We start from the raw sequence: 11,623 nt of genomic DNA on the forward strand, positions 1-11,623 counted from the left end.
GCGCCCGGCCAAATTTCAATATTAATTGTGTGCAGGTCTCTTTTCAGGCCACAGGATAATTATGCCTATTTAAAATGTATCATCATTGTTTCAACAACGCGCTATCATTGTCTCTTGTTAAGTGTTTTGTCTCAAGCATAAAGAAACTAAACAAAGACATTCAAAATGCTGGCCAAAAACACCCATCTAAGAACATGTGATATGTTAAGAAATACGTCTTCTGTACTCTACCACGCTCTCACTTTCCTGTTCACAGCATGCCAGAAAGGAATTGTTTGTCATTTTCCAAACCAAACCAATCATGAAAGTGGCTAGAAACTAGCCCATCCCACCCCTTTCTTTGGGTCTCTTCCCAGTTTCTTACAATAAACCCTAGTCTATTGATAAAGCTCACAGGAGACTAGTTGGATCTGGGGTCCTGCTGCATAAACAAGGTAAAAGAAGGAAGTACACAACCTTGGTCTAGGAGACAGTGAGTCCCTCAAAAGACATAAAGGAAATCAGGCGACCGTTCCCACGGCCGGGACGTACAAGTTGATTTTCCAGAAAGAGTAGCCCTGGGCCGGAAGGACCCCAGGTGGTGCTGAATTCTGGAGGAGGTTGGTCTGTCTTGGACACCTTCCAAAAAGTTAATTACCAGAAGGTCACCATGGAAACACATTCTTAACTCTGAGAAGTGCCAATGTGGGCTAGTAACTTGTGGGGAGCAGATGCAGCTTCTGTCTATTAAATTATGGTTGTGGAGTTCCATCTTAGTAAGGCAGCCTGATGGGGAAGCTGTGGTCCCATAGTATGCCACACCAAGGCCATATCGAAATTAGACTGTATCAGAGAACAACCATGCCCAGGATAGCTCCCGCCGAGATCTCACAGGCTCAACAGGGTCCATCTCTCTGTCTTCTTCAGCACCCGTCCTTCCTTGCCATCTTCTTTTGCTTTTCTAGCCTATATCCTGTGTTTCCTTCCTCTCTTATTAAAAAAGAAATCTTTACTGAGTTCCTCGATGTGGCAGGTACTTGCTGTGTCCTGGAATAAAGGGATGCCCCAGAGACGGAGTCCCTGCCCTCCAAATGCTGGACCTCAGTGAAGGACAAGCAACAGCCACATAAACAACAAATGCCGTGAACGTGTTCATGCAGGCTCCCTGTCTCGGCATTCGCTCTGCATTAGCAACTTCCGCATGTGCTCATGAAGGGTGAGCCCTGAGCCAGGGAACACGGGGTGCCGGAAGGGAGGGGTGAGTGGGGGCATGTCACGTGTGCACCTGCACAGGAGTGTCTCCGTGTGGATGAGTGTGTGAGTGTGTGCCTGAGAGCAGGTGTGCACAGCATTGAGTGTGCCAGTGTGTCAGTGAGTCTGTGTGTACCTGTGAACGTGTCTGGGAGCATGAGTGTGTGAGGCTGTGTGGGAGATCTGTGGCTGCCTGACTGCAGAAGTGTGTTAGGAAAGCAGTGAACTGTATGAGTGTGGATGTGAGTTTGAGTGTGAGTGAGTCAGTGTGCGTGTGGGCAGGTGTGAGTGTGAGACACCAGACAGTGAACAGGAAGGGCTCTGGGAACTCATGTTGGAGCTGAGCCTAGTCTGAGAGAGAGGTGCCCAAGAGAAGCTCAGAGAAGAGCCAGGCTCAGGGACCACAGCTCGGTGTCCAACCCTGAAACAGTCTGGGTCTAAGAGTGGGGAGTGTGGATGGCGAGGACATTCACGGAGCGTCCTGAGGGTAGACAGAGGAGACACTCATGGAGGGTCCTGAGTGAGGATGGAGGTGGCACCATGGAGGGTCCTGAGTGAGGATGGAGGTGGCACCATGGAGGGTTCTGAGTGAGGATGGAGGTGGCACCAGGGAGGGTCCTGAGTGAGGATGGAGGTGACACCTGCAGAGGGTCCTGAGTGGGGATGGAGGTGACACTCACGGAGGGTCCTGAGTGAGGATGGAGGTGACACTCATGGAGGGTCCTGAGTGAGGGTGGAGGTGACACTCACGGAGGGTCCTGAGTGAGGAAATTCCTTCTCTAATGGTGAAACCTTAGATTATTGAATCAAATGTTTTTTTGTAACATAAGCATCTAGTAGTATAGATTGTCCTTTGAGCACTGATTTAACTGCATCCCATATGTTTTGATATGCTGTATTTGTATTGTCATTCAGTTCAAAACAATTTTAATTTCTCAGATAATTCCATTTTATCCATGTTTTATGGAGAAGTATATTATTAGTTTCCAAATATTTAGAGATATTCAGATATCTTTGTTATTTATTTTCTAGTTTAATTTGATCTTTGAAAATATACTTTGTATGATTTTTATGCTTTTAAATTTATTAAGATGTATTTTAAGGCCCAGAATACAGTCTCTCTAGGTGGATATTTCATTTGCAGTTGTGAAGAAGGGTATTTTGTTGTTGTTGTCGGAGTGTTCTCTAGGTGTCAATTATGTCAAAATGGCCAATGACGCTGTTTAGGTTATCATTATCTGTATTTATTTTTGCCTTCTTGTTAAACCAGTTGCTGAGAGAGAAGTGTTCAAGCCTCCAGCTGTAACTGTAAATCTTGCTGTCACTTTCAGATAAATCAGTTTTCACTTCACATATTTTAAAGCTGTGTTGCTAGTATTGTCTCCTCTGGGAGACTTGATTCTTTTATAATTATGTAATATCACTATCACTGATAATATTCCTTGTTCTACACTCTGCATCGTATGGAATTATTACAGCTGCTCCAGCTTTCTGTAGCTTGTGTTGGCATGATCCATCACTCTCTACGCTTCTACTTTTGATATTTCTATGTCTTTACATTTAAAATAAATGTCATGTGGACAGCATATTGAGTCTTTTTTTTCATTCAACCTGACAATCTCTGTTTTTTAACTGCTGTGTTTAGATCATTCACATTTAAAATGGTTATCAATATAACTGGATTAAAACCTACTATCCTGCCAGCTATGATCTAGTTGTTTCATTTGTTATTTGTTTATTCCCCCTTTTTGTCTTCCCTAGATTTGATGGACTATTTTTAGAATTTCATTTCCTTTCCTCTCTTATTTATTCACTTGGTGTTTTAATAGTTGCCCGGGTATTTATAAGATATACTTTAAAAAATCTAAGGTCATCTTCAAATAATAGTATACCAATTTGTATAAAGTGCAAGGGCCTCTAACTGTATGTTTCCAAGTCCTTTTCTCATCCTTTGTGCCATAGCTGTCGTGGATTTCACTTTTCGTTGCTGTTGCATATGCTCTAAGCACACAGTACTGGGCATGCTCATCAGACAGTGCAAACCCCATCCATGCTTCTAGTCCTAGGGATTTACACTTTCCCACACTTGGCTTTCAGCAATTAGTTAAGAATTCATAGCTGGATTTTATTACCAGTGTATATAGAATCAGGCAACATCTGCTCCAAGTAAAGGAATGCTTGGTTCTTCTTTTTCTCCGCAAGCATCTGTCTCTCCCCAGGTTTGGGGCGTTTTGTTTGCTCTGCAACTTCAGTTCTTTTATGATATCAGGAAAAGTCAGTGGTCTGCAGTTTGTCCTGTTCTTTGCTCACTGTAAAGGTGGAAGCAGCACCCTTTCCAGATCTCTTTGTCACTCCAAAATCTGAAGTCCTGGACTCCACTTTGAACTGTATTTTACCATCTCTCAGTGTACTGAAGTTTAATCATAGAAACTTGGTCTTATCTGGCCATCTGCCTGGCGCATCTTTTAAGAAACTGTTAGAGGGTACCTGCCAACACTTGTGAACACCTACCAATTGTATCTCACACCAAAAACTTGCAAATGATATCTTACCTTTCCATTACCTTGAAGATTCCTTTCTCTGCAAAAAAAAAATTCTCAAGAATCCTCCAAGGTGCCCTTAGAATGGCAATAATGCTTAGAATCAGGGTGATCTGGGTTCAGATTTGTGATTCACCACTTCTAGTTGAGCCACAGTGTTGACTTTCTTCATTTCTCCCAGTCTTCCTAGAGTGGGGTTGATCACGATGTGGAATTATGCATATGAAAGGAATTTTCACATACATGACAGTCTATGCAGCCACCATTTTGTCTTATCTTGGGTAGCTACTCCCAGTAAGTAACGACTATTTGATTAACTCAGTAAAAGCCTCAAGCACATTTGTTTCTGTAGGAAGGATTCTTTGGTAGACTTCCATGAAACACTAAATCTTTTTTATCACAGAATGGCCACATCGTCCCCTTTTGCAGGCTTTACCCTTCCCCACAGGTCACAGGTCCTCTTTGTCCATTGCTCTCCAAGCCAGGCCATGCCTCCCCAGTTAACTCAGATGTCCAAGTGCTAAATCTAGGAACCATTCCTAAGTTTTCTTCCTTCTTCACCCTCATATCTGGTTTCTCTCCAAATGATATCTCCCCCCCTTTCAAAACGACCAGCACCTGCCATTAGACCTGCTCCATCACCTGTGGACTTGCATTTCCTCCAAGCTCTTCTCTGCTCTGTTGCCAAGTGCTCTTCCTAAGATAGAGTCCTGGCTCCTCAGGGATGTACATGACCTTTGCCGGCTTCCCAAACATTTGAGCTCCCTGCCACTGTCCCTGGGCAGATCCCCTCTTGTGTTCCATTAGTGTCCACGCCTCCACTTCACGCCCCTCTCTCCTCCTGGACCTGGAGGTTTCCTTTGTTCACTACTTCATCCTCTGCAACTAGCTGAGACCTTGCCACCAGCTTTCAGAAGGCACTCAATAAACATTGGATAAGTAAACGAACGAATGAGTTTGTAAGTGAGTACATGATGTTAATCTTATATGGTGGAAAAGAGGATCAGACTTTAGAGAGGAAGAATACGAGCACCAACAGTCAGTGCTGCCACAGCCCCTGCCATGTGCTCAGCACTGTTTTTAGATACTGACTTAGCACATGCCAAGCCTATGAGGCAGGTGCTATTATGTTCATTTTACAGAAGACAAAATTGAGATACTAATTTACAAAAGTCATAAAGTGAGTTGCATATACACTTCCAGAAATTTATAGAACTGGCTCAAAATGATGCTTGAATTTTATACTACAAATGGAGACAACCTTTTTTTTTTCCACGGGTGATAATTTTAAGTCCATTTTGTCTTGATTTATATTTAACCAAATGCATGAGAGACTTCAAAGATTGTCTTGTTGATCTTCCTATGCTTTCAGCCTAGTGCATGGACCCTCATGCCAAGATTAAGAGTGGGAGGGTCCCTTGCTCCACCCGCATCTTCATTCTTGGAGGAGTCTTTCTTTCCTGAGAGTTAGAATGAACCCCAGCCCAAACTCATGGATTGTCAGAATGTTCGGGCTGGAGGAGCCCTGGGTTGTCTGGTCCTTTGTACAAGACTATGGATTCCTCTTACTTCTTTGAGTGCATCATCTTGTCTCTGAGCCTCCTGACCAGAAAGCCTTGGGGGTGTTGGGAGTTGGGGTGTGGCCCCCAACAGCAGAGCCCATCATGACCCGTAACTATGGAGACCGAGGCTTGTTAAGCCTTCTACAGGGTGTCCACAGCATTTGCTCAAATTTTGGTCTTTCAAAAATGCAAAGTTTGCTAATTACTCGTTAATTATTTTTAAATAAAATTGTTATTTTTTAAAGCAACTTTGCTATTTTTTTAAAGCAACTCCATCTCCAAAAACAAAATTAGTCTCCATTGTATCTTCTGGAGGTGAGCATTGTTAGGAATTTGATGTGGATGCTCTGTCTTATGTGTATGCATAGACGCAGACACACACCTTACATACGCTTATATACACATTTAAGTAGTATTTTATTTAGTTACCTAAATGTACATATGTATTTTTTAGATATTTTCTTTTATTATTTGTTTCCTTTAATTAGCTTGATTGAGCCACTCTACATTTCCATATTTCAAAACATCATAAGTACACGACAAAATACATAATTATTATTTGTTAATAAAACAAATAAATCAATTAAAAAAAAACAAACAAAAGCAAAACGTGTCCTGGGCGCAAGCTCCTGCTCCTGGTGGGAAGGCAAGATGTAGCAGCCACACTGGAAAGCAGCTTAGAAGTTTCTTAAAAAGTAAAAGCTACACCTACCACATGGTTCAGCCATTCCGCTCCTAGATATTTATCAAAAAAAGAAGTAGAAGTCTGTACAAAAATGCGCCCGTGAATGTTCATAGCTGCTTTATTCCTATAAGTCCTAAACTAAAAACAACTCAAATGCACATCAACAGAAAAACTGGTAAAACCCTGTGGTCCATCCACACCCCTAAAAGCTACTCAGTCACAAAAGCAATGAACTGTTGACACAAAAAGGTGGATGGATTTGAAAACAATTATCTGAGTGAGAGAAGCCAGACAGAATTGAGTACATAGTGTGTGATTCCATCTGTATAAAAGTCTAGAGGAGGGAAATTAATCCTTGGTGACAGAAAGCAGACGAGTGGTTGCCTGTGGAGAGAGAAGGCAGAGGGACCCGGGGAGGACTTCGGGCACGGAAGGGTTCCTGTCTTGATGATGGTGATTGTTTCATGAGTGTGTTAAAATGCACCAAATTATACACTTTACAAATATGCAGTTTATTGTATGGCCATTATGCCTCAACAAAGCTGATTTTAAAAATGCCCCGGGCACCTTGCCGTCATTATAGGTAGATGTGCATCATTGGATTAGCCGTACAGAATGTGCCATTATAGAGACGCCCCAAATGACAGAGCCCACTCTTGATAAATGTTTAGGTTTTTTCCCATTTTCCATTATTCATGATGATTATCCATATATATGTGTCTGCTCATTTTTGGTGTTATTTCTGTAGATAGATTTCCTAGAAATGGAATTGTTGAGCCAATGGGCATTTTAATTTCTAAATGATACTGCCAACTGCGCTGTGAAAATTTAAAAAATCAGTCTAAACAAACAAAAAATAACCTAAAAGTGTTCCATGGATACACTCTCTAATCGGCAGTGAGTGAGAGATCCCATTCCTCACATCCTCAGCAACACTTCCGGGATAATAGGGCTGACAACCCCGCTATTTCTGCTAAGATAATAGGGTGGTTGCCTCTGGCATCTTAAAGGTAGTGGTATAGCTGGGGCCTGCTGCAATGGGGGCAGATACCTCTTCCTAGGGGGTCTGTGAATAAAAGGAGAGGGTGGAGATATCATGCATTTAAAAAGTAGCTCGATTTGTAAAGGAGCAGGTAGAAATTACCATTGTGGAGAAGAGTTCTAATTTCAGACTGCAGCATGCACTGCTGTGCACAGGCCCCCACCTCTGCTCCACTGCCGCACGCAATGGCTGGGGCAGCAGGAGCCAGGCAGGTGCTGATGGAGACGCTCGCCAGCCTGTGGTCTGCTGCCATTGCCCCATCACACAGACATGGGCTCTTCTGAGGCTGCCATCTCCGTGTTGTGCATGATTCTGCTGGCTATACTTGGCTTTGCATCGGTAGCAGGGCTTCCAGCCCTGGTAACTGTTCATGTTTGGGTTACAGCTGAGTCCCAGATCAGTGCTCCTCATTGTCACACCCACGGCCAGGACGTTCTCTCGCTCACACACACACAACGCCAAAGCAAAACAACAAACACAATCAACGTGACTTGCTGGTAAACTTTCAAGCCCAAGACCCTCTTCACTCTACATTAGCCAAGATGCATGCTTCTTGCTCTTCAAGGTGAGGAAACCCAAAGCAGACAGCAGATCTGGCATCCCGCCCTTGAAGGTGAAGTAGTTGGGCTTTGCGGAGGTCCTGGGCACTGGACTCTCATCCCCAAGCCTACGTATAAATGTTGGATTTCTATTGTAAAGGCCCCTCTTTGGCTGCCAGGAGGAACAGGGCCAGTGTGAGAGACTGGTGTTTGATATATGAGAGCCAGGCTGAAGGTCTGCCATTTCCTGGGCTCTGGTTCCTTTTTTATCTATGGTGAAAAATTATTCAAAGGCCAGAGAAACTCGGAATTTGAGGTTTCTTGAATGTTTAGACCTTCTTTTATATTGATACATTTGACTATTATTCTTATTTTGAAGGAATTATTTTGCTCAGATGTTCTGAAGTTTTGCTTATGTTTGAAATGAAGACTTTAGAGCTGCAGGGCTGTTTTCTGAAATTGGAGGGCTTTTAAAAGCCATTTCACTAGGTTTAGATAAGCATTTCCAAAGACCACCGGGAAGAACACAGGTTCATGAGCACCTAGAAATGAGGCTTAATCTAGTTCTTTCCTGAAGGTTCTGGTTGCCAGAGGCTGGAATCATATTCTATACAACAAGAAAATTTAGACAAAGGTAATGAGTAAACTCAATGTGTTGGATAGTAGCCCAGGCTTCCTCAGAATAGGAAAGGCAATGTCTCTGTTCTCCTGGAGTTTGTATTGTCACTGTATGGGTGTCAGAAAGGCAAACAAATTAATAAGATAAATTTAGATATCGGGATAAATGCGACAAAAATATGATCCTAGGAAGTGTACAGTGAACAAAAACCAAAGTTGGTATAAAAGGGAAAGGAGAGAACTTGATGTTTCTTCATGTTCTCCTGCAAGCCTGGGGTACCCATGGTCTCGACCTGAAGTACCTGTCAGCAATCCCTGCAATACTCATGCGCCAGCCCTGCGGAACGCACAGTGAAAATCCGCAGTGTCCGTGGTCCATCCCTGCAGGACCCATGGTCAGCCCCTGTAGTACTTGTGGCCCCCGCCTTGCGGTGCCTGTGGTGCTGAAGCACCTCTCGTGGCCCACCAGACATGACAGTTCACACCTCTTCCCGATTCTGCTTCCAGTCACGTCACATTGGTAAGCTTGCAGTGGGCCATAGAGAAAGTATTTACACCACAGAAATTGTTTAATGCTACAAATTGGGGTCTTCCTACTTTCCTCTTCTGAGAGTTGGATGTTAAACATTGACCAGCACACCAGCGCCCTTGCCTGTCCCTGGTCTCCACATTGATGTGGTTGGGCTGCTGGCTGAAGAAGGAGTCTGGTTGCCCACTTTGGAACCCAGGGGTGGTCTCCCCAGGTGCCCACTTGGAGCTTAGACAGGCAACATCTGTAGCCTCATTTTTGGAGAACGTAGTGGGGATTGCAGACCACTTTCAGGCTGGGGCAAGCAAGGGAGACAGGCTGTAAAGGAGAACCAAGGCACGCCTGCAGGAAAACTTCCCCTGGCCCCAGCATGCTTTGCACACAGAACTTGAGAGCAAGACTCGTCTCAATGGGTTCCTAGCAGCCCCAGCAAGGGAATCCAGGCACAGAAAATCACCGGCAGAAGAGTCCACTGTCCCGTAGGTAAATTGTGCTGAGCTAACCAATCTGAAAATTGTAAGGAATAGGAAAAAGAGGGAATACAGGAAAGAAAATTGGGAAACTAATGAACGTGACATAATTCTAAATACTAGAGGCATTGCATTACAGGAGTAATCGAGATAGATTGACCAAAATGGCTTATTTTTAGGTTCAACAGAATTTGGAAAGTAGGGCATGGATTGATCGATTTGTCGATTGATCCCTCAATTTACTCAATCAGAAGCATATTGAGAGTACACTATGTGTTAGACAAAATATGCTGGGACTACTGTATTTGAAGAATCATAAGTGTTATAAATAATAGTTTCTTTTAAAGACTAACTTTATGCTAGACACACTCACAGGCCCGTAGTACATTCTATGTCCTTGTACTTTAACTGAAATATCTGTGCTGAACGTGCTCACGGCATGTCCCAGTTGCCAGCCTATGCCCCTTCCTTATTTAGGAATGTTATTCCTTTTCTAAGGCCTTTTGTAAGCAGCTTCCTCTTTTCCTTTGTCTTTCTGTTACTTTTACCCATTTAAAAAAGTTTTAAACTTTTTTTATGTTCAAATGCTATTTCTTTGTGGCATCGAGGAAACAAGCATTCTATTTCTAAATAAACATTTTTATATATAACAAACGGTGGCCCGTACGGGGAGACATTCTCCTCCGGGATGGTCTGTAGTCCTCTCTCATGAGGGGGCGCTCCACTGCCTTATTGCAGTGCCCTCAAGGGTAAGGAATCGAGACCCACCCGATGTGACAAATAGACCTGGACTTCACAACGCGGAAAGAAACTGACCAGCAACCTGGAGTAAAGGATCCTCACATGTTACGTGGAGCAGGCAGGGGCAAGCCCCAAAGGCAGCCGGGTAAGTCACAAGACCCCTCATCCCCAACGCCACAATGCACAGGGGCTGTAAAGGCCACAGGGAGGCCGAGACCTTAAAAGAGGGCCAGGCTGTGGTGTCCCCTGGGCAACGCTAAGTGGGGCTAAAGCAGGAGGCATCACCGTAGGGCCTTGGGCCCCAGAATGTGCAAAGCTCTAGCAAGATGGAAAGCCCCAAAAAGTCCCTCAAAGGCAATGTGGGTAGGAATAAAAAAGAAAGAGAGAGAATCTCAGCAAAAAGACACTAAGAACTATAAAGTCCACTACTAATATCCCCACATTTAAAACAAAAATCAGTTTCTCAAAAATTATATACTTAATTTATCTTCCGCTTTCCCTTCCCTCAAAACTAAAAATCTTTTAGCACAGTTGCCACCCCTACAATTTCCAGTACACCAGCACCAGTCTAAAGACCATGTCCTCATCAAAGGATTAAAAAAAAACCCCAAAAACTCAAGCCAGCCTAGGAACGACCCTGTCTTGTGCTGCTAACCACCGAGACTGCTGTTCACACAGAAAAAATATAAACAACCATGTCATACCCAAGTCAAAAAAGCGTCATCGCCATCAGTCGTAGGCTAGTATTCCAGGGTCAAACCCTCCCAAGTTAAAGCTAAAAAAACTTAATCTGTCTTTGCTTTTTCTTTTCTTTCCATTACTGCCCAACTTATTATTAATGTAACTAAATCTAACTCTCCTGAAGTTATCACTTTTAATGTTTGTTTAGTTGTCACTCCTCCCAAACACAATAACAAGACCAAAGTTTACTATAACAAGACTATAGTTTACTATAGAGACCAAAGTCTCTATAGTAAAAGTAAAAAAACACTAAGGCAATAACCATGCGCAGCCCTGCAGGACCCGTGGTCAGCCCCTGGAGTACGTGTGGCCCAGCCTTTCCATACCTGTGGCGCTGAAGCACCTCCTGTGGCCCATTGTTTCATAAGGCAAACAACAGCAATTAAAACAAGGTCTCAAAATATAAATGCCTGGCTAAAACGAATTAAATATTTCATCCACACTCTTAATAAAAGCGACAGTTATGCTTGTGTGCACGGTAGGCCAAAGGCCAGGTTGTCCCCTTCCACTCTAATCAACGAAACATGAACTGCATAGTAGCTCTTTTTCAAAATCCTGCAACCTAGGATAATAAACTGTGCCCAACTCTCTCTGCTGTTTCCTAAAGTGCAGTACCCTGCAGGTCAGCCCCCAAGGACCAGGCAGCCTCCATCGTCCAAGACCAGTTTTACCTTGTGTCTCCAATTGCAAGGGGAAAATTTGGCATACCTTAAAGACTTAACAAAATGCCGTGAAGTCAGGCACTTCCAAGAGCTAACCCTTCAGTCCACCCTTAGTCATCCCTAAGCAAATATACGGTAGTATTATAAAAAACCTTTACGAAACACTCCACCAAATAATTAAAGCAGTACTTATGCTCTAGTTCAATTAGCTATCCTTTTACCCTGGCATTTCATCAGCCAAAAAAAAAAAAAAAAAAAAAAAAA

Source organism: Colobus angolensis, unplaced genomic scaffold (assembly GCF_000951035.1).
Source record: "Colobus angolensis palliatus isolate OR3802 unplaced genomic scaffold, Cang.pa_1.0 Scaffold136, whole genome shotgun sequence".
NCBI classification, from domain to species: domain Eukaryota; kingdom Metazoa; phylum Chordata; class Mammalia; order Primates; family Cercopithecidae; genus Colobus; species Colobus angolensis.